General features: G+C 37.1%; 1 long non-coding RNA gene across 4 annotated transcripts in view; it reads left to right on the top strand.

The window, feature by feature from the left end:
- LOC102138819 (uncharacterized) overlaps positions 1-24,335 on the top strand; it is a 996,710-nt gene that overhangs the window by 180,360 nt on the left and 792,015 nt on the right. Inside the window, exon 1 of one of the 4 annotated variants that reach the window (XR_010577831.1) lies at positions 8,113-8,401. The exons of 1 other annotated variant lie outside the window; for it this stretch is intronic. This is a non-coding gene — a long non-coding RNA (uncharacterized lncRNA). Of the gene's footprint in view, positions 1-8,112; positions 8,402-24,335 lie in introns of those variants that run through there. 2 more of the 4 variants (XR_012417220.1, XR_010577830.1) reach the window with 2 other exon arrangements.

Genomic DNA, 24,335 nt, shown 5'->3' with positions numbered 1-24,335 from the left:
GGGGATACAAATCTTGGAGTGGACTAATCTTGTTTGCCCTGCATCCCGTGTTGAGGGTCCGGAGGACACTCTTGACTAAGGTACCAATACATTGATACATAACTTAGTGAAGAGATGACTAGCATGCTTGAGAAACTCTTTGGTGGTTTTCCTCTACATGCTGTGGATAATGTTAGAGTTGACAGAATTGACACAGGCTTCCTGTTTTCAGCAGGACTGGTAGCATCCTAGAGCGGCAAAGACCAGATGTGATTCACCAGAAACAACATGGGCGTGATTCCTGTCATAAGCAGCAGGGTTCAAATGCCAGTCAAAATGTTTTTGTCTCCAGAAAGCTGATCTAATAATAAAATAGACGAGTAAACTAGTAAAGTGTTACTTTATCTATAAAAGCAGAAACATGTAGGTCTGATGGACAGCTTCTTGATTCATCTAAATGTAATTATTTTTATTTTAAGAAACAGCTTCTGGCTTAGAACCAGGCCCTGGTAGATGATGCCGTATCATAGAATAAGAAGTTTATTAGTTATCCATTTCTGCTGTAATGAATCACCAGAAAGTTGGTGACTTAAAACAACACAGATTTATTATTCTACAGTTCTGTAGGTCAGACATCTGAGAAAGATCTCATGGACCTAAAATCAAGGTGTTAGTAGGGCTGCGTTCATTTCTGGAGGCTAGAGGGGAGAACCTCTTTCTTGCCTTTTCCATCATCTAGAGTTCCCTCAGCATTTCTTGGCTTGTGGTCTTGCATCTCTCTGAACATTTTTGCCTAATGACATCTCCCCTGTCTACTTCTAAGGACCCTTTTGATGACATTTAGTCCTCTTGAATAATCCAGGATAACCATTCTGTACAAGGTTAGTTGATAACCTTAATTCCATCTACAAACTTAATTCCCGTTTGCTATAAACCACATATTCACAGGATCTTTGGATTAGGAAGTGGGTATATTGGAGCGGTAGGGTCCATTATTCTGCTACATCTAATGACTATGAGAACTGAGCTGCCCATCATGAACTGTGTCTTCCCTAATCCTCCAAGCCATAAGTTTGGGTATGTGCAGCAGCAAAACAGGATGGAGTTGAAGTGGCATCTGCCAGCCTGGGTCCCTGACCTAGTGGGTCCCTGACAAAAAATCATTTGCATGAGTGATTGGCTTAGATTTCACCTAGTCTTGTATCATTGCCTTTTCCCCTAAGCACACACCTGTGACCAAACAAAATTCCCTATGAGTATGTGATGGAGGAAGGGAAATCTCGGGCATGGTTTATCAATGATATTAGCCTCATTGAGGATACTCTCTGATTGTCTTCTGAGTAGGTAGTGCTTTAAGCAATGCATCTGTTTTTTTCCACTGTCTGGACAGAGAGATGGCCAGTGGTATGGATGCACGAGTACGATTGGTGAGCCAGGTGACGAGGGACCGGTAAGGAGGAGATTTAACAAGCAGGTCTGGGTAAGACTCACATGGACAGACCTCATGGATTGGGCCTATAGTTTGAAGATATTTGTGTTCTATGAGAATGCTCATCAGTGTGTCCTCATTAGAGTAAATTCGTATTTTGGATAAGTCTTATTTTTCTTGTTCACGATGCTCTGTCAGCACCTCCTATATCTGGATATTTTGGATGCGTCAGTCATCATGTTAGCTCATGCAACATCATTTTAGATTGAGTCACTTGTTTCACCGTATTAATGTATCAAAAGGTTCACACCCATGGAATTCATTCATATTATATCCATCACTCAGAAATAGATGGCATGGTAGCATGTTTAAATGACATAATGAAGATCCAGTTACGAATACCATTTGGAAAACAATTCCCTTCAAGTTTGGTACATTAGTCTACAAGATGTAGATATGCTCTGAACTAAAGAGCAATAAGTGATGCTGATTCTGCCACCACCAGTATACTCAGACGCAGAAACCAACAGGTGAGTGTGAGAGTAACTTCTCTCACAACAGCAATAGCTGAACCATAGAACTCTTCTTTTTATCTCTAAAATTTAGGCACAAGTTGCTTTAAGGTTGTTTTTGCTCAAGGGAGAAGTTCTTCCATCACAGGGACATAGGAATGTTTCCAGCGAATTAAAAGTTGAGAATGTGACTTGCTATTTGGGCTCCTCATGCAATGGAAATAACAAAGAAGGGGTTTACTGTGCTTGCAGACATGATTTGTCCCAGTATCCAAAGAGATATTGAGTTTCTTGTCTACCATGTACGCAACAAAGATTATGTTCCAAACTGAAGGATTCTTCTTTGTGTCTCTTAACTTTTCCATGTACAAAAGTAAAAATTAACGTGAAGAAAGCCCCAACAGAGTCACCCAATAAAGGTGGAACACCTAAGGACTCAGACCTTTCAGGAATAAAGTTAGGTTATCTCCAGGTAAAGAGCTTCTTCTGCCAGCTGATGTGTGACCAAGGGTCTAAGAGTAAAGTTAAAATGGAACGGGGACTGTAAGAAGTGAATTAAAATCGACTATACCCTTGTGACCAGTTACAGAAGTGCAGTGTCTGGCAGACATACACATTGCCTTCTTATGTTTACACTAATATTTGTCTCTCTCTCTTTTTTTAACTCCTCCTTTCTCCTTTCAGTTTATATGAAATATTGATTGTAATAACTTTATCATTTGGTCATTAGTCTTCAGCTTATAGATGATTGAAGCGGAATTGTGACTTGTGGATTCCAGAGAGGTGTGAATAGGGGGTGTTAGAATGTTATGATATTATGTTTGTTTTATCTGAGAGTTGGAAGCAGAATGTTATTTTAATGGTTCAGAATTCAAATACAGGTAAAAGAATGTATGCAGATGCTGAGTAGCTAAAGATAGACTGTGCTTGTTTTTCTTATTCTAAGCTTCAAGTCTGCTTTCCTACCCTCTGTTCTGTGATGTTTGTACTAAGAGTTTGACAAGTGCATTTCTGAGACTATCATGTCAGCTGCTTTTTTATTAGGTTCTTCCTGATAAAAGATGGATTTTCAGAAGCAAGGGGGGAAGGATTGTTTTCTACTCGCAGTTTGTGCCAGTGTGTTAGTTATCTATTGCTGCAAAACAAAATATCACCAACTTTGCCACCTAAAACATTGTACTCATTATCTCATAGTTTCTTCAAGATCATAAATCCAAGGAAATCTAACTGGTTTCTCTTTAAGGCTGCAGTCAAGATGCCAGCTAGACCTGGGGGTCAATCAGGGAAAACTCTGTTTCCAAGCTTACTCCAGCTATTAGCAGAATTCATTTCCTTATATAAGTAGGATTCAAGCTAGGTTGACTCTTCAAAGACAATAACGAGTAAAGAGACAGTAAAGTGAGCCTGCTAATAAGGTGGAGGCTTATATAACATAACTTAATCATGAGAGTGGTTTCACATTATCTTTGCCATTTTGTTTTCTTTTTCTTTTTTTTTTTTTTTTTTTGAGAACAAGTCTCGCTGTGTCGCCTAGGCTGGAGTGCAGTGGTGCGATCTCGGCTCACTGCAAACTCTGCCTCCTGGGTTCAAGCAATTCTCCTGCCTCAGCCTCCTGAGTGGCTGGGATTACAGGTGCCTACCACCACACCCAGCTAATTTTTGTGTTTTTAGTAGAGACAGGGTTTCACCTTGTTGCCCAGGCTGGTCTTGAACTCCTGACCTCAGGTGATCCGCCCGCATCAGCCTCCCAAAGTACTGGAATTCCAGGCATGAGCCACCATACCTGGATGCCATTTTCTATTGGCTAGAATGAATTCATAGTTTCCACCTGTATTCAAGAGAAGATATTTTCATTTATACCTTTAACCTCCAGGCAAGGGTTTTATTTGCTGTGCCACTGAAACTAAACTGTGGTCATTGGAAAGTGGGGATTCGAGCTTACACTTTCAAATGCAGTTGAAAATAAGTTCTATCTGATATGTTCCCAGGTCAGCTGTGAAGTCTCTTTTCAAAAGTCTGAGTGAAAGCCTTGTAGATGCTGTGCTTCCAAGTTGTTTCTGTATCTCTCCCAATCCTTATTCTGTGAAAACCAGGAGTGCACTTTCCATGTTGATTTTCCATCAATGCCTAGCATAGGTTTGGACACATATATTTTCAACAGATACTTTTGGATAACTGCTTGAACAAATTTAATTTACAATTATTAAAGAACCAAAGAGTGGAGGGGTCGGGGGACAAGTCTGTGAAAAACAAAACCTTAAAAAAATTCGATACTGGGACGGTAGTGGAAGAGAGAGTTTATTAGGTTTTGGGTGGGCAGTCTAAACTGAGTTCTGCAAAGATGTTGGGAAAATTGAAAAAGAAACGGTGAAACAGAGGGGAGTTTGAGGAGTAAAGAAGAAAAGGTAGTTGTTATGCCCAAGTCTGGAAGCTGCTGCTGTCCCTGGAACCCGTGAGCCTGTGATAGTACTGCCACTATTCACATTATGGTCCTGATGTTGGACTGACACTGGTAGCCCTATACTAGAAAATTAGACGTCTGGGCCGGGTGCGGTGACTCACGCCTGTAATCTCAGCACTTTGGGAGGCCGAGGCAGGTGGATCACCCGAGGCCAGGAGTTCGACACCAGCCTGACATGGTGAAACCCCATCTCTACTAAAAACAAAACTTAGCTGGGTGTGGCTTTGTGCTCCTATAGTCTCAGCTACTCGGGAGGCTGAGGCGGGAGAATCACTTGAACCTGGGAGGTGGAGGTTGCAGTGTGCCGAGATCACACCACTGTACTCCAGTTGGGGTGACAAAGTGAGACTCTGTCTCAAAAAAAAAAAAAAAAGGAAGTTTGTACTTACATTGTGCTGCTGTACCTGCCACCAATGCTTCTGGGCTCTACACCACTTACAGGCATCCTCAGTTGCTATGACTGCTGCTACTTCCAGAAACTACTTTCAGGGAAAAGTTAGCCTTCCCCTTCCTTCCTTTATATCTCGTTGAAAGTCAGAAAATTGGTGTTCACGATTGAATCCTAGTGATACTCTGGAGAATATAAACTGGTGTGTTTGGTGCTCAGGGATATTAGACACACTTGATTACAAGTTCTTGACTGATACTCATCCTGGGGTGCGTAGATATTGAGAACTAGTTCAATCTTAACATGGATTGAGTAGGACCCTTGAAAGATTTAATTCATCCTCGCTAGGGCTCGTAGAAGTAATTGTTCTGTCAAGAAGAGAGAAAGCATTCACCGTATTTTGAGTATAAAAGAGTAAACATAGAATTAGAGACTGAAATGATTTGGGAAGTGTTGAAGGAGCAGAAGTAAAGGAAGCTGCCTCTGCAGGTTATGGAAGCCAGTGCTGCAAGGCAGGGGATCCACCAACCAAGAATTCAGCTGCAAACACTGAAACAGTTCCCCAAAGCATGCTGGGAAGTCATTACAATTCTCAAAAAACAACATCAACAACAACAACAAAACACAAACAAACCCTAGAAGCTCTCACTAACTGCCTCAGTCTGCAGCCGTTAGCAAGTGGCTTCCAGGAGGGCACGGTCACGCTGTCCGGAATCTCAGTTTCGCACATCTGTCTGCAACAGCCTCCTGAGGATGATAGTTTCTGCTTCTTTTCCATCTTCCTAATGTATACATTTTCATCTCAGTGACAAACTATCCCAGGAAAGGAATTCAAGAAAATGTAGCTGCTGGCTTCTCCTCTGCCACACAGAAGAGGCTTTATAAGGGAGATGGCAGTGTTGCATTGCCAAAGACCCCTCCTGCACAGGGCTGGAGGAGGGTCATACCTACACATGCGTATGTCTGTACGTAGGACTGGTCGTATAAGAGGGTACTTGCTTTGTGAATTTTCACTCTGGCCCTGACTACAGTGATTCTTTTTTTTTTTGATCAAAATCTGGTTCTTCCCATCGAAGAATTCCCAAGCTGCTTCCATTTCCCACCTGAAATGACTTGTTCTCAGGGATTAGGCATTATAATTACTATTGGGACTTTGAAGAGAAGATTAATCTGCCAAGAAATAACTGAAGAAACGTTTTCCAGCCAGTATTTTATTCTTTCTTAGAAAAGCCTGTGTAAATGGCAAAAGTTGTACACTAAGTATTTTATATACATACAGTCTTTTTTGAAAGTGAAAGCCCTGTAAAACTAAAGCCTAATTAAATCATAATCAGCAACACTCCACAACTTTTGACAGACGTATTTAGTGTCATGCTATGAAAGTGGTACATTTTTGTACATCTAATTCATGTTTACTTGGCCAACTTGTAGTTGTCTTTATGTGGAAGTGATCTTTTTCAAGTTTTGTTCCCCTGCCCCCCCTCCCGGGAGACACACATTAGTGACTAAAGATTTTCAAACTAAGATACATTTCAAAAGGCAAACATGATTATGGAGGGGATACCTCTATCAAAACCCATGAACCTGTGATAGTAAGAAGAAGGTAGTATCTTTCTTCACTGCTATTTTATTGTTTCCCTATAGCTATGAAATTTTTCTTCTCTTTTTCATCAGGTTAAATAATAAATAAATAAGACTTGGAGATGTCTTCTTTTGAGTAGCCTTTTTTTAGCCCAGTTTTTATATCCGCAATAGAGGACTCTGTCCTAGTTTACATGTAAACAGAAGAAATATCTTTATTATCCAAAGAGGATGGATTCTATTTTTTAACACAAACCCCATTGAAGCCAATTAATACTGATATGTGACCTACATAATAGATTCTGAATTCATTTTCCCCTTTTTCTAAAGCAACACAGTTGTTCATATAACTTTCTATATTCCATGGGCACTTTTCTAACTGTGTATATGACTTGAAATAGGTTTCCAAAAAGCTCTTTATCCCATATTTGCACACTACTAAATATGTTTAAGAAATAGCATCTCCCATGCTGCTCAACTCAATTTAGATATTTGGACTGGCCATGTTTAAATATCTGTAGCCATATATGTTGACCCTGTGATAAGATTGCTAAGCACATGTTCCCTTTAGAAAAACTGTAAAAGAAAAATGCCTTGATCTTTATCTGTTCCTCTGTCAGAAATCTGTGCCCTTTGGTTTTATTCTGGTCTTTGTATTCTCGGTTTTTTCCTGTTGAAGAATATTTCTCTGTGACCTTCCTCTTGAGTGCCTACCATTGTGACACTGATGTGGATAAAGAATCGCCCCATCTAAGTGTTGTTCCACTTCTGCATCTTGAAAGAAAGACTTTTGAAAGTGAATTTCAGGAGTCGTACCCAACAGAAATAATCTGTGGAGGTGAAATTTCCAGCAACACGCTTAGTGCTGAAAAAGATATTTTTTGTCAGGGGAAACCTATTTACAAATCAGACAGACACACATGAATAACTAGCCATGTTATCTATATAAACACTTTTGAAGCAATGATCAGCCCTTTCTATTTCTTTGAACACTCATCAGAGCAGAGTTTTGCAGGGTCACCTTGATGATCACATGATATTATTGCCAACTACAGGCATTTTAAATCTCAGGATAACTTCCAGAAATTTGGTGATTTCTTTATAGGATCATATTGCCTGTAAAGAAGACTGATCCAAGGGCTTTAGTTGATGAACTACGCTGATGTCTGTGTCTGTATATGTCTCTCTGTTCTTCTATCTATGTTTACCTCGATATTTGCTATTGACATTTTTCTCTTCCTCCAATTGAATATCTGTATCTTTTTTTATGTGTGCAGGACATTCTTATGTAATCACCTAAGTGCTACACCTAGAATGCATCCTTGGCATTTGCCTTTCCATAATAACTCATAGCTAACTAAATTCAAATTCTTTTGGAGTTTATCTCCCACATGTAATAATGTACTATAATGAATGCCTGCGAAACCTATCTTAAGAAATGAAACATTTGCATATTATTATAGGTTTCTTGTATATTGCTTCGCAATTGCATATTTCTCCCTCCCACATTTCCAAAGATAATATCTTCTTTGATTTCTTGTTTATCATTTTTATTGCATTCCTGTTTTCCTTTAAATATATGTGGGCATGTTTAAATATATGCATACATATGTATATATGCTATATTTAAACCCTCTACATAAGTGGAATTATACTGTGCTGTAAATTACTTTTTCCACTCAAAATTGTTTTTGCGCCAATTAAGATGTTTGGCAGATTTTGTTTTCCTAAATGGCTGTGACAGTTTTTTCCATCTTATATGCTTTTCTTACCATGTGACTTTGATACTCCTCTTGAGAGATGTCTGGGGGTCCCCTCCTCCTGAATCTGGGTGGGGAACTTTGGATTGCTCTTACTAAAAGAATACAGCAGAAATGATGCTTTGTGATTTCTGAAGTAAATCATTCTGCCCTCAATATTGGGATAATTGCTTAAGGGAAACCAGCCACTGCGAAATGAGGAAACCAAAGTAGGTGATGTGACAAGACTACATGAAGAGGCCTAATGGAGCGTAACCGAGGTATCAGCTGACAGCCAGCCTCGGTGGCCTTGTAAGTGAGCATGCCTGTGGATGATAATGGTCCCCAGCCCTCTAGTCTTCCAACTAAGGCGTCAGACGAAGTAGAGAAGAGATCAACCATATCCCCCATGCGTTGTCTAAATTCTTACACATTGAAACCAAGAGCATGATAAATGATTGTTTTACATCACTAAGTATTATAGAAATATGTTATGAAACCATAGTAACTGGAAAAACATGTATTTTTCTAGTTTGTGATTGCTGTACATTATAATGATTGCTGTACATTATTAAGCTATTTCAGTGCACCACAGTTTACTAATTTATTCCCCTAGTTGGTGAACACCTAGTTTGTTTCACTCTTTTGCTATTATAGTTGAAGCTACTAATAACATCCCTTAAACACATCTCTAGTATTGGTCTGCAGGAGTTTCTCTGGTAGCACAGATTTAGGAGAAAAATTGCTTGGGCCACAAAATATGCATATCTTTAAACCATATTTAACTAAAAGATTATTGAGTTTGTACTAATTTATACTTCCACTGTAAGTATATGGATTCTCATTTTTTCATAACTTAAATTTGTCAGTTTTCAGTCTTACTGACTCTTGTTTATGAAGGTGTATCACTGGCTTAAAATTCTCTCATTACTTTTGAGGTTAAACATTATTTTATGTGTTTATATGGTGGTGAATAACATGTAAATATTTTCCAATGGAAACCAATTAATGAATCACTTTGATAGACCACATTTAATTAGATGTTTCCTCTATATTAACTGCCTTGGATTGGCTAATTTTTAGTTTTGCTACAACTGATATTAATATTTAACCTCATAATTAAAATTGACTTAAAATTTTCCTTTCTGCTCATGGAATAAAACCTATATTAGTGTCATAACATGTTTTATGGAAGAGTCCCTTGTTTATTTTTCGTGAAATTGGCCTTATATTTTTTCTGATGTTGAGATGTTTAACGGAACTAACATTTAAAAATTCTAGACCATTTTTCATTGGAATATGTTCAATTATAGATGCAAATAGTTTAACAATTACAGATCTATTTTCTTGTATCAGTTCAGTACATTGTATTCAGTATATTATATAAGATAATTCATTTTATTTCTATTTAGATTTGTTTAGATGTCATTGATTTCTTTCAGTGGTGTTTCATAGTTTTCGGAGTACAAGTTTCTGCTTCTTTTATTACATCTTTTCCTAAATATTTAAGTTTTTGATGTTATTGTAAATGAAATTATTTTCTTACTATCATTTTCAGATTATTCATTGCTAGTATATGGAAATACTATTGATTATTTTGTATATTGGCCTTGTGCCCTGCAACCTTGCTAAATTAATTTATTATCATATATTATATAATATTAGTGTATAGTAGTGGATTGCTTAAGATTTTCTGTATAAAAGATCATATTCTCTGCAAATAGAGATACTTTTAATTTTAATTTTTCCGAGGTGGGTGAATTTTATTTGTTTTTCTTTTCCAATAGTCCTGGCTAATACCTCCAATAAAATATTGAAAATAAATGACAACGGCATACATCCTTGTCTTATGCCTGATTTAGGGACAAAGCCTTAAGTCTTTCACCACCAAGTATGAAGTTCCATGTGGATTTGTTATAGATGGAGTTTAAAATTTAAAAAAATCCATTTTATATTTAATTTGTTGAGATTATTTTTAATCAAGGATATTGAATTTTTCAAGTTGCTTTTTCTGCGTATATTAAGATGGATGATGATGTAGTTTTTGTCTCTAATTCTATTGATATGGTTTATTATGTTAACTGATTTTGGTTATTAAACCAACCTTGTGATCGTGGAAGAAATCTCAGTTGCTCATGATGTGTAATTCATCTTCTACATATTTTTGCATTTAGTTTACTAGGATCTTGTTGAGGATTTTCCTACCTATATTCAAATGAAATACTGCTCTGCAGTTTCCTTTTCTTGTAAGGAGAAGGAAAAACAAGGGGGTACTGGTTTTGGTGCCAGGAAGTACTGGCCTCATGGAATAAATTGGGAAATATTTCCTCTTCTAGTTTTTAGAACAGTTTTTGAAGAATTGATATTAATTATTCCTTAAATATTTCAAAAAATTTTGACCATTCAGAGAAAAATAATAAACACTGGGGACTCCAAAAAAGGAGAGAGTAGAAGAGGGGTAAGGGTTGAAATATTACCTATTGGGTACAACGTGGGTATGATGTTCACTATTTGGGTTATGGGTATATTAGGAGCCCAAACCCCACCATTATGCAGTATGTCCATGTAAAAAACCTGCACAGTACCCCCAAATCTATTTTTTAAGAGTTTTTTGTTTGTTTAAATACAGTGTCTTGCTCTGTTGCTCAGGCTAGAGTGCAGTGGTGCAGTGTCTGCTCCCTGCAACCTCCACCTTCTGGGTTCAAACAATTCTCATGCCTCAGCCTCCCAAGTAGCTGGGATTACAGGCATGTACCATCACACCCAGCTAATTTTTGTATTTTCAGTAGAGATGGAGTTTCACCATATTGGCCAAGCTGGTCTTGGACTCCTGACCTCAAGCGATCAGCCCTCCTCAACCTCCTATAGTGCAGGGATTACTGGTGTGAGCCACCACACCCAGTCACCTCCGAACCTATTTTTTAAATATGTTGTATAATTTGCCACTGAGTGATCTGGGCCTGAATTTTTCATTGTGAAAGTTTTAAAAATTACTGTTCAATCTTTGTTTGTGTTCAGATTTTCTATTTCATTTTGAGTTAGTGTTAGTAGTTTTTATTTCTATAATTTTCATCTTTTATTTCATTTCATGTCCATTGTATTCTCTTATGGTCATTTTTATTTTTGCATGGTCAGGAGTTATAGTTTCTCTGTTATTTTTGATTCTAGTAACTGGGCCTTTTATCCATCTTTATTGGACAATCTAGCTAAAGTTTTATGAATTTTGTTGACATTTTCACAGAATTATCTATTGTAGAGATAATTATAATCTAATCTACATAATCTAGAATCATATTTTAATCTAATATAGTGTTATTATTGATAGATTTGGATTTACATCTGTCGTTTTACTCTGTTTTTTTACATATCACATGTCTTTTTATGTTCCTCTGTCTGTATTACTGGGTTTTTTGCATTAAGTGTAAATAGCATTTTAACTTGTGAATAATTTATTCACCATATTTTAAAAATTTTCTTTTTCTAAGGTTTCTTCTCTTAGGACTTATTCTAGTTTCTTATCAAAATCTACTTCAGAGTTATACCAACTGAATTCCAGTGAGGCCTATGAGCGTTATTTCTATTTTCTTTTAAACTTTTCTGTGCTATTTTTTAATGCATACTACATCTGTATATTATAAATAAAGTACATTATTGTAATTTTACTTTAGATAATTATAGGTCTTTAAAGAGATTGAGAGAAGAAAGGAGAGAAAGCATGTATTTATAGAATTTATATTAGAAAAAGGTTACCAGTTCTATGTATTTGTTCCTGTGAATTCTAGTTATATCATGTCATTTCCTTACTCAAATACAACTTTGCTTGTACCCACCTCCTTTGTTCTGTTCTTGGCAAATGTATTAGATAGCTGTAGGTTTTAGGCCCAACAATACAATGATATACATATCATGCTATATAATTGCTTTTTAAATCAGCTAAGAGAAGAAAGGGTAAGAAATACATAGCTAACAGTGTTTTAAATTACCTACACAATTACTGTTGCCAGCACTCTGTGTATGTGTGTGTATGTCTGTGTATGTGTGCATGTATGTGTATATAAGTATATATATATTTATTTAACATTCAAATATTTAACATATTTGTAATAGCTGGTCAGAGGCAAATTACTTTCTAGGGTCACTTGTTCAGCCTGAAGAACTTCATTTAGTATTTATTGTAAAGTTAGTCTGTTAGCAATGAAATCTCTGTTTATTTTTTCACTTTTTAAAGAGAATTTGCTGCATATGAGATTCTGGGCTGAGGTGACAATTCTTCCCCACTCTCTACTCCTTCTTCCTAAAGCCCTTGGAAGATATCATCCCACTGCATTTTGTTCTTCATAGTTTCTTATGAGAAATTTACTAATCTTGCTGGGACTGACTTTTTCATGTCATTTTTCTCCTGCTCTTTTTCAGATTTTCTCATCATTGGCTTTCAACATTTTTATCAGGGTGTATCTGCGTGTATCTTTGGATTTTTTCTGCTTACAGTTAATTAGTTGAGTTTCTTAACTCAATAAATAATTAATGCATAATTAATACACAAATTTTAATAAATAATTTTAAAATTAATGAATATTTAACAATTATTTTAATAAAATTTGTATATTAATTTTCTTATCCATTATGTATTTGAATAATTTTGTTCTACTTTCTCTCACTTCTCTACTGCTGGTATTCCCATGACATGTATATGTACTTAATGGTGTCTCATATTTCTCTGAGGTTCTATATATTTCCCCTTTTTAAAAAAAAAAAAAAACTATCTCTTTATTAATATTCTTTATTTGAGGAGACATTGTCATTATATCTTCTTTACTTCTTTAAACCTGACTTCTTTAGTTCTTTTAACATACTTATAATAGCTGCTCAAAGGCAGTTCCTATTGCCTATCATTCTTTATTTCACTATGTAAGTTACACTTTGTCATTTCATTGCATGTTTCATAATTTTTGTTGAAAATTGGATATTTAAAAGATAATATCTTCTTTGAGAATGACATCTGTGCCATACAAGCAGGTTACTGGAGCCTCTGGGCTTCACGACTCACCACTCATGGCATGGGGCCTCCATTCTTTAAGTAAGCTGAGGCAAGGGTAATTGTGGCCCAGCGTTCTCTGCCTTCTACTCCTGGGGTAGAGCTTCACCTTATGAGTGTAGGCTGAGAGAAGAAAGGGAGCCATTCTTTCCTGGAATACAGCTTCTGTAAGATGGAGCTGGAGTTAGTGTGAGGGGGTAAGAAATGCTGCCTCATAAAGGCTGCTGAGCTGCTCCCTATGCACTGCTTAAGAATCACCAAATGCCTTCGGGGAAGAATCAGCCTGGGATGTTGGGCATCCATCAAAGAGTCTCCTTTCTTTTCAGAACCTTGGACACTGACAATGTGAATCCTTGGTAAATTTCTAAGGAATATATTTGTGTGTGTGTGTGTGTGTGTGTGTGTGTGTGTGAATGAGTGTGAGTGTGAGTGTGAGTGTGTGTTTATTTTATATAACTTAACCATTTGATTTTAGCAGGAGGTTAGCTAAAAGATAAAAAATTTGAAGTTTAGAGCAATTTGATAAGGAGCATTTCATTATTTATTTACATATTTTCTGGTTACTTTTAAATTTCTTATTTGAATCATGCAAAGACATGATAATTAATTTCCTATCTCCCTCTCCCAATAAGTCATTAAAATTCAACCTATAGGTTACACATAACAGTAAATCTTTCTAAGAAGGTGTATCATCAGTGTGAGCTTGTTACACTGATTTTCAGTTTACCTTGTCACTTTTTTAAAACCTAGAGTTTGTATTTCTTTCTGTAAGTTTAGCTATGTTTTAGTGTTATGCATACTTTAGAGGGTATTTACAATATCTAGTCCACAATGTTGCATATAGGGAAGTATTAACTCACTCTACAGGGAGTAGCCAATGTATCTTTCCAAAAGGGAAACCACAGGCTTAAAATCCCTTTAATGTCATTCCGGTGATTGTAGGATTAAGATAAAGTTTCTAAACAGGGACAGGCAGGCCTTGCATGCGTATTTCTATTTGTGTTGTGGCTTTATTTAGTACTGTGTTTTATGTGACAGTTTATTCTCCAGGAATTACAGCCTTCCATTGCAATTTTCAGTGATGTCAAAGGGCTTTTCTACATGCTACTGTCTTTGAATGCTCTTCCATCTTTCCTTCATGTATTAGGCTGTTCTCATGCTGCTGATAAAGGCATACCCAAGACTGTGTAGTTTATAAAAGAAGGAGGTTTAGTGAACTCACAGTTCCACATGACTGGCGAGGCCTCACAATCATGGCAGAAGGCAAGGAGGAGCAAGTCATATCTTACATGGATGGTGGCAGGCAAAGAGAGAGAATTTGTGCGGGGGAACACCTCTTTATAAAACCATCAGATCTTGTGAAACTTATTCACTCTCACGAGAACAGCATGGGAGACTCCCGCCTCCCTGATTCAATTACCTCCCACTGTTTCTCCCCCTTGACATGTGGGAATTGTGGGAGCTACAATTCAAGATGAGATTTGGGTGGGGACACAGTCAAATCATATCATTCTTCCCCTGGTCCTTCCCAAATCTGATGTTATCACATTTCAAAACCAATCATGCCTTCCCAACAGTCCCCCAAAGTCTTAACTCATTTCAATATTAACTCAAAACTCCACAGTCCAAAGTTTTATCTGAGACAAGGCAAGTCCTGTCCACCTATGAGCCTGTAAAATCAAAATCAAGCTAGTTACTACCTAGATCCAATGGAAGTACAGGCATTGGATAAATATACCCATTTCAAATAGGGGTAACTGGCCAAAATGAAGGGGCTGAAGGTCCTATAAAAGTCTGAAATTCAGTGAGAGTCAAATCTCAAAGCTCCAAAGTGATGTTCTTTGACTCCATGTTTCATATCCATGTCACACTGATGTGGGAGATGGGCTCCTGTGACCTTGGTCATCTCTACCCATGTGACTTTGAAGGGTATAGCCTCCCTCCCAGCTGCTTTCACAGGCGGCATTGAATGTCTGCACTTTTCCAGGTGCACAGTGGAAGCAGTTGGTGGATCTATCATTCTGGGGTCTGGAAGACAGAGGCCCTCTTCTCACAGCTCCACTATGTAGTGCCCCAGTAGGGACTCTGGTGCGGGGGGGCTCCAACTCCACATTTCCTTTCAGTACTGCCCTAGCAGAAGTTCTCCATGAGGACCCCACCCCTACAGCAAACTTCTGCCTGTGCCTCTAGGCGTTTCCATACATCCTCTGAAATCTAGGCAGAGATTCCCAAGCCTCAGTTCTTGACTTCTGTGCACCTGCAGTCTCAACACTATGTGGAAGTTACCAAGGCTTGGGGCTCACACCCTCTGAAGCAACAGCCTGAGCTATACCTTAGCTCCTTTAAGTCATGGCTGAAGTGGCTGAGATGCAGGGCACCAAGTCCCTAGGCTGTACAAAGCAGGGGGGCCCTGGGCCCAGCCCATGAAACCATTTATTTCCCCTAGGCCTCCTAGCCTGTGATGGGAGGGGCTGCTGTGAAGCCCTGTGACATGCCCTGGATACATTTTTCCCTTTGTCTTGTTGATTAACATTTGACTCCTTCTTATGCAAATTTCTGCAGCCCCCTTGAATTCTCAGAAAATAGGTGTTTTTTTTTTTTTTCTATCACATCATCAGGCTGCAAATTTTCTGAACTTTTATGTTCTGTTTCCCTTCTAAAACTGAATGCTTTTAACAGCACTCAAATAGTTTTTGAATACTTTGTTGCTTAGAAATTTCTTCTACCAGATACCCTAAATAATTTCCCTCAAGTTCAAAGTTCCACAAATTTCTAGGGCAGGGGGAAAATGTCACCAGTCTCTTTGCTAAAACATAGCAAGAGTCACCTTTACTCCAGTTACCAACAAGTTCCTCATCTCTATCTGAGACCACCTCAGCCTGAATTTCATTGTCCATATCATTATCAGCATTTTGGTCAAAGCCATTCAATAAGTGTCTAGGAAATTCCAAACTTTCCCACATTTTCTTATATTCTCCTGAGCTGTCCAAACTGTTCCAAGCTTTGCCTGTTACCCAGTTCCAAAGTCGCCTCCACATTTTTGAGTATCTTTACAGCAACCGTAAATTGGTACCCATTCTACCAGTACCAATTTACTATATTAGTCTGTTCTCATGCTGCTAATAAAGACGTACTCAAGACCAGGTAATTTATAAAGGAAAGAGGTTTAATGGACTCACACTTCCACATGGCTGGACAGGCCTCACAATCATGATGGAAGGCAAGGAGGAGCAAGTCAGGTCTTACATAGATGGCAGCAGGCAAAGACAGAGAACTTGCTCAGGGGAACTCCTCTTTATAAAACCATCAGAGATCTTGAGACTTATTCACTATCACGAGACCAGCATGGGAAAGACCCATCCCCATGATTCAATTACCTCCCACCAGATCCCTTCCATTACATATGGGAATTGTGGTAGCTACAATTCAAGATGGGAATTGGGTGGTGACACCGCAAAACATACCACGTCTCTTAGTTCATTTTCATTTTCCTTCAGATCTTAGTTCCAACATCCTTTTCTCAAGAATTACTTCCTCTCTTCCTGAGTTAATCATTATCTCTTCTCTCACCAAGCTACTGTTTATACACAGTCATAATTACATATTAAAATTTCATATGTGCGTGCAATGATTTGATTTATATCTCCTTATCTAGATTGTAAATTCACTGAAGTCAGATAATGTATCATTTTATACATGTTTGTTATCCCCAGCACTCTGAACACTTAATACATATGTATATATTGAATATACTGAAGTAAACATAAATATTAATATGATCACAATAAATACAAAAGGGGCCACTTTTTAATAGTAAATATTTGATTTTTAGCTTTTCTTGTTTTGACGAATTTCCATTGTAAAAGAGGTCCAGCAATGAACCTTGGGCTAGCCTGGTCTCTGAAGTTAGGAATTTAAATTTCCCTGGTCAAAGAAACATGCTGACCTGTTCTTCCTTCTGCCTTTTTTATTCTTTATCTGTGGGATTATATTTCCACATGAGTGTGCCATTTTAGCAGAAACTCCATCCTCCCAAAACTCCAGGAGTGGATATGAATGTCTGGTGCCCTGCAGTCTTTGGTGATGGTTATCATGTATGGCAGCTCCTCAAAGGCAATGGTAGCTTATTCTTAGCAAGAGGACAGAAAAGCAAGGTGTTCCTGCAAACTCTAGTTTTGCCCATGGAGGAAGAATATGTGTTCAGGATCCACAACCTATCAAATAACCCAAGCCCCACCAGACAGGCCAGGCAAAGCCTTCACAAAAAGAAATTACTGAATTGTGTTCAAGCGATAAAATTATTCACCAGAAAATGCAGAAAACAGTTTAGTGAAGAAACCAGTAATCAGAGAAGAGTGATGGAATATCTGGAGTTGTATGACTGAAAATGAGGAAATATATAGAAGTAGATACCAAGTTATATCTGCAGTTCTTCCTGCAAATAACAGAATCTATCCACAGGAAACTACCATTGAGATGAAGAAAATGGTTAAACCAAAAGGGAATCAAGTTGAGATTACTGAAGACACTTTGATGGAACAGGACTTCATGATAGTAACACAAAGACAAGTGTAGTGTTACAACAGGGCTTTTCGAGGGCAGAAGAAAGAACCCTATCTGTATCAGAAATTGAGTATACGAAAGTGATGTAAGAAGAGAGACCCAGTACTCACGAATGGAAGGCTGAAAGTCAGCAGCCTCAGCCACAGGTTAGCATGGAGGCACCATGACCCGGTCCATTCTACTATGATGAATGGCTCTACTTTAAACCCTATGAGGTTATCAGTAGGATTTTGGGGTCTTAATTTAAAATCTTTTGATTTTTCCCCATTTTCCTTCACCCAGTTAATTCCTACTTTCTTTCATATCTTAGTTCAAGCTTCACCCTCTCAAGAATGTCTTTCCCGACTTCCTGAATTAGTCTCATTTCCTCCTCTTCCATGTCTTCATTCACTCATTCAATACATTATATTAGTTTTGGGTTTTGTTTTCTTCTGTTGAGTATGCATGTGTTGGGGGATGGGAAGGATACCTACCACAACACAGATCCTAGTCTAGAAGCTAGTGACATAGAAGTGAATGGCATATCTTTTTCTTGGAGACTTCTGAGTGTAGAGCATCTGTCTGCTACTAATTGCACAGACAGAAGAGTTCTGTGCGTTATGATGTGTGTGCGGCAATTGGGGCCCAGTTTGGGCAGATAAAAGGCAGCAAAAATGAGATTGAGAAATGTTACTAGAAACAGCATTTGCACAATTTTGGAACTCGGAGAAATAACCTACAGCCTTCGAGGTTTTGTCACACGGGAAAAGCAAAGGGTAATAGGATACCCACTGGGTCTGCAGATATGTTGAGTTGCACTCACTATTGAATTGCGTTTAATCTATAACCAGGCACTAAAAGGCAGAACTCTGCTTTAAAAAGTGAAAAACTGTCTACATGTCAGTAACAGCTTCAGTTGGAACATTTTTAACTCATAATATCTGAAGAAATGAATAAATTAGAAGCAACACGAATCTATATGAGTAGTGCTTTTTCAAAAGCACAATTGGAGAGATTGTTCCAATATAAATGTAGAATTCGTGCTAATTCTTGGGCTGCCCTGGTGAATTTGCATTAGGCAGAACACTCTCCATCACGTAGCAGCAAGAGGGGAAAGCCCTGATTCAAATACAAAGAGCCCTTCCTGTTCCGGAGCACGTCCTTCATCAGGATGAACCAGGTTGGATCCTAACAGAGGCTTCTTTGCCAGAGCCTGGGTTTTCATCATGTCAGTGATTCTTTCTCCTTGTAATTACTGATAATGTTGCTGGGTAAACTGAAGACACATTGAATAGGGAATTAGATGTTACATCTCTCTGCTGCAGAACATGTAAAGACAGCAGCCTTGCTATTTACATCACATAGACTTCAAATGCAATTTTTGGATCAGTGCTCCCTGTTCTCATTTTCACTTTCATCCATTCTCTCCTCATTTGCCCTGTGCAATATACTTTGCACATTTGCATGTCATCTGCACTCTTTGGAATTCTTATTCAAAATCAATACTATATATACTATGACTCCAACTAAACTTTCTTTTGAAGTATTCATCATTTGCCAATTGTGAATAATGAAATAACTACTTTTTTAATGCATTGCTTACCATAACCTCAGGAATGATTTAATTCATCAAAAATGCACAGTTGCTTGACATTTAACCTAAGTGTATTGATGCTAGGATAGAAAAACATCACTGCTTTGCCATAGATCTGTCCACAAGTTCAGAGTTTTGTGGCTACAGGAACTGGCAGGTCAATCATGGAGACCATTTCAGTGACACATATACCCTGGTAACTTATTATTCCTTGTGGCAGGCCATTTGTGAGTTTTCAAATATTTTTTTTCAAAACCTTTCCTTGGAATCAGAAATAAATTTGATATATACTTTTAAAATTATTTAAAATATTTTTAATAGCTTTTATTTTGTGAAGTTCTAAGTATGCCTTATAAAGGTAGCCATTTCACATCTTCTGTAGTGAACTTTTTTCTTACTTTGTCATCAGTTGTCTACTCCTTGAGACCAGTAGACTCTTTTCTTGACTTCTTTTGATCTATTATTTCTATACTTAAGGACCTGGCTCAGTTTTTGCAGTCTAGCTAAACTGGGGAGTTCTAGAGTTACTTTGGATTAACCATTTGAGTTTTAAAAGCTTACCTGACCCTTGATTTTAAAGTATCTTGAAGATTTCTTTTAGTGAATTGGAAAAGTGAATTGCTGTTCTCTCATTACCCAGACCTTTCTACTGAACAGAATTGTACTTAATTCTAACCTTGGATTCCCTGAAGTTTGAGTGGGTTCAAATCTTAGTATATATTCCCTTTCAAACCAAATTGCTACCAAGAACACTGACACCTCCAGATGCTGTTAGGTTTTCTAAAATCACCCAAAACTCTTTAGCATGTACACTGTAGAAAGAAAAGCAACAGCATGTCCTACTGAGCTGAGATTGAGGTAAGGAAGGGGAACAGCTGTTAGAGCCTCTTTTCTGTTTCCTGAGAATTAATGTAGGGATGTGTCCTGTAGTAAAATATCAAGAGCTCTGTTCAAAATAGTTTTAATAAATTTCAACAGGAAAGTGAAGGGAGAATAATCCTTGCACAAAGGGGCCACTTTAAAAAATCTTTTTGAAAAGTAAGGAGAATGATGTTTTACTTCCTCTGATTGGTTTGTGCAGAAGAAATCTAGAAGTCCTCATATCTCTGACTGAGTTTTAATTCCCGTTTCTTAGATTTGAATGAAAATAATATCAAACAAAAAATTAGGCTGTAAGGCTATAAAAAAATCCTGAAAATTGCTCTCTTGAAGAGATACGTGAGTTACATAATCATTTTTTTTTTATTTAAACAAAACACAACAAAAACTCCTTTGCAAGGGCAACTATAATGCAATGAAATGAGACATCAAAATTACCACAAGAGAAAAATAATGGAAAAAGTTATTTCCTTTGCTTACTGTTATATAAAAAAGTCAGCCTTAGCTATAATCCTATTTAAATATTTCATATAAAATATCAGGTTGCCTTGAAGAGTAGGCTGAGAAATTTTACTGGGCTTATGCAATATAAGGTTTCATTTTTTGAGGTACATTTCAAACAGCAATAAAGAGAGATGTTCAGGTTAAAATGGCTGATTCAAGCTGTATCATAGAACCTCTTTTCCACAATGGCGAATGAAAAACTTGATAAATCCCAACAACAACAATAACAAACAAGAAAAAAACAAAAAGCAAACTAAATCAACCAAGCAATTAAGAAACAAAACAAGGAAAGAAATGGAATATTCTGGTAAGAATTGGTTGTTAACCATTTTGGTATTTCCTGGGAAGAATTTTAATGAAATAAAAATATTTCCAAATTTGGAACAACTTAAACCATCTCAGCACTGTTTCTCTTTTTTCAACTGAGTAGTAAGGGAATGAGTATTGGGAGTAAGGTTGGGATAAATTAAGAAAAGAAAAATAAAGCAGTAATTCTGTCACACAGCGGATTTCATGGCTGCCCAATACATTGTTGAATGAAATGGAAACTTGGAAGATATTCCTCCATGGAATCATATACGTCCTCCAATTATATAAAGTGAATCTTGGTACAGAATATTTAACTATTTCCCAAGGAAGAACAGAAGCAAATATTCCAACAACAGCAACAAAAATTGTACCACATTAACAATTATATGGGCCTTCTCCTAACACAGAAGAGCTGTGTAGATAGAACATAAATAATCACTGTTAATCTGTCATTCAGGGAGGAAAACCAGCAAGTCTCAGATAGAGTTGTAAATATTACACATGTAAATTGTCACAGTATTGTATCAGAGCAAATAGAAGTTTTGGAAAGAAATCTTCAAGCGTGAGCAAGATGAAAATAAATGATGAAGTTTTTGTATAAATAAAGTACAGGCAAGAATTCAGTAAGAAATAAAAATGGAAAGAGAAGGAGAAAAGGAAGGAAGAAAAGGAAGAAAGAAAAGGGGAGGGAGGGAAGGAGGAGGTATACAACAGGCAAAGGGCTCTACCTAAAGGAAAACAGAACTCAATGAACAGGAAGACATTTTCTGTATTTGTTTTATTCCCTACTTTAGCATCTTACTAAAAATTAATTCAATAACAAAATTTCAAAAAATAAAATGGATATATCATACAAAAAGAGAAATTACTGATCTAATGGCATAAAGGACCAAAATAATTTCTCTGGAGAGCAACGTTAAACTGTTCTCATTAGTAGTTTTTGTTTAAAATGATAGGAAAAAATTCTGAGAAAATGTAAAGGGAAAGGATAAATATATTAATGGAATCTAAAGCTAGTAGATATTGAAAATAATTAGGGATTATTGGTACTTTGAGGTAGAGAAGCCAATACATGACAATAAATGCTGTTCGAAGTAGAAAATGAGGACATATTTTTTCTGAAGTAAAGATTCTACATTTGCTGTTTAAAATGAAATATTACAGAAAAGAATCAGGCATTAAGCTATTTATAAGAAGGCAAATGTCCCTCAGACCTCAGACCTCTTCACAGCAGTTTTTGTAGCTAGAAGACAATATAGCAAGATTTTCAGGGATCCAAAAGTATTTTTAAATGTATATTCAAAGTATATTATACCGATGCACACCAGTCACAATATTGTATCACAGCAAATAGAAGTTTTGGAAATAAATTTCATTTATAAAGGAGCCCATTTTGAGCTTCTCAAGTTATTCTGTTTTGATTTCACAATCTATCATTTCATTATTTTCTTCACAATGTATTTTTTCTATATCAGACCTGCAACATTGAACTATGCGTGATATACTTGAGAGCACAAAGAGTTGCTCAAGTTTGGAAGACATTTGAGGATGGTAAGATTGCATTCAGTCAATCAACTAACAAGCAAACAAAGACAATTGTTTAGGCCAAATAAGAATGCCAGTGTGTGGACTTGCTTCCTATGCCTCCTTAGGCCCTTAAAGATCTGAATGGACTTGGTAATCACTGTAGCCTCCAAGGAGAGAGGATCCCACTGGGTTAGGGAACTAGAAGCTTGGTCTAGTTAGCTTACATACCATTAGGCTGGAGGTGAGTTGAGGTGGAAAAACTACATCACTACTTGACATACAGCCTGATAAGAACATTTCTATCCTACAGACTAAATTTTCTTCTTATTTTGTGCTGTCTCATCACACTTACAGTTAAACGAACTATGGTTTGTTCCAATATGTATTAACTACATTACATGGTCAAATTGCTAAAATATCCTTTTCATTTTTGAGACACACTGTTAGTATATGGATGATAAATTAATTATCTTTTATATTTTCTTTTTATTGTCTTCTCTAGTTTGGGTAACAACTACAGAAATAGATGCTGGCTGTTAGATTCCATAAATGATAGAATAAATTTGAATGTTATTTATTTATTCTTAATGTTCATCTGTGACTTAAGATTTACTTGTAAGTACATCTGACCTTACATCTGTCCTCACTCTAGAGAATTTTTATAGCAAAACAAAATTAAAAGAGTCCATGAACTGAGCTTTTGATAAGGGAGATACTGATACTTACATCTCAGTAGTGCATACAAGTAGAGAAGTTGAGATGAAAAAATCCAGAATGGGATGAGTTCTTGTACCTTTGGTACATGTTAATGATATTTCAAAGTCAGATGCACCACACAAGGATTCTTAGCATCATTCAGTGAAGTACAATTTTAACTTATGATGCATTTTTCTGTTATTGAGGAGTACAGTAACATTTTCATCCGGTCATCCACCCATCCACGTGCCTGTCCATCCATTTATTCAAGCAATATCATTCAAATTCTCCTACATGTCATGTGCAGTGTTTGATGAGTAACTATCAGAAAAGACAATAAGCAAAATCATTGGCATCATTTAGCAACATTTTGAATAGATAGCTACACTGTGTAAGTATATTCCATGCTTCAGTAAAGTGTTTCAGGTTTTAACCTAGATCTTGTGTCATACCATTTGCTGTAATCCCTCCATACTCTCAGATCCGCGTGTCTCACTCTGTGATTTTCTATGTTTCCAGCTCATTCACTCTGGTCCCAAAATTGTAAAATTTTCTTCACTGGGACCTTCATTCTATTGGTCCTTTCAGCTTTCACTGTCCTTCACTTTGTAAAGGGAAAGATGAGTTTTCTCTCGCTTTACAGCTTAGATTCCTTAGTTAACTGTTTTTTTTTTTTTAACTTATTTATTATTATTATACTTTAAGTTGTAGGGTACATGTGCATAACGTGCAGGTTTGTTACATATGTATACTTGTGCCATGTTGCTGTGCTGCACCCATCAACTCGTCATTTACATCAGGTATAACTCCCAATGCAATCCCTCCCCCCTCCCTCCTCCCCATGATAGGCCCCGGTGTGTGATGTTCCCCTTCCTGAGTCCGAGTGATCTCATTGTTCAGTTCCCACCTATGAGTGAGAACATGCGGTGTTTGGTTTTCTGTTCTTGTGATAGTTTGCTAAGAATGATGGATTCCAGCTGCATCCAAGTCCCTACAAAGGACTCAAACTCATCCTTTTTGATGGCTGCATAGTATTCCATGGTGTATATGTGCCACATTTTCTTAATCCAATCTGTCACTGATGGACATTTGGGTTGATTCCAAGTCTTTGCTATTGTGAATAGTGCCGCAATAAACATACGTGTGCATGTGTCTTTATA

The sequence above is a fragment of the Macaca fascicularis genome, chromosome 9, assembly GCF_037993035.2.
Source record: "Macaca fascicularis isolate 582-1 chromosome 9, T2T-MFA8v1.1".
Classification (NCBI taxonomy): domain Eukaryota; kingdom Metazoa; phylum Chordata; class Mammalia; order Primates; family Cercopithecidae; genus Macaca; species Macaca fascicularis.
The sequence above is the reverse complement of the archived record's forward strand: the minus strand, read 5'-3'. Positions and strand labels throughout refer to the sequence as shown.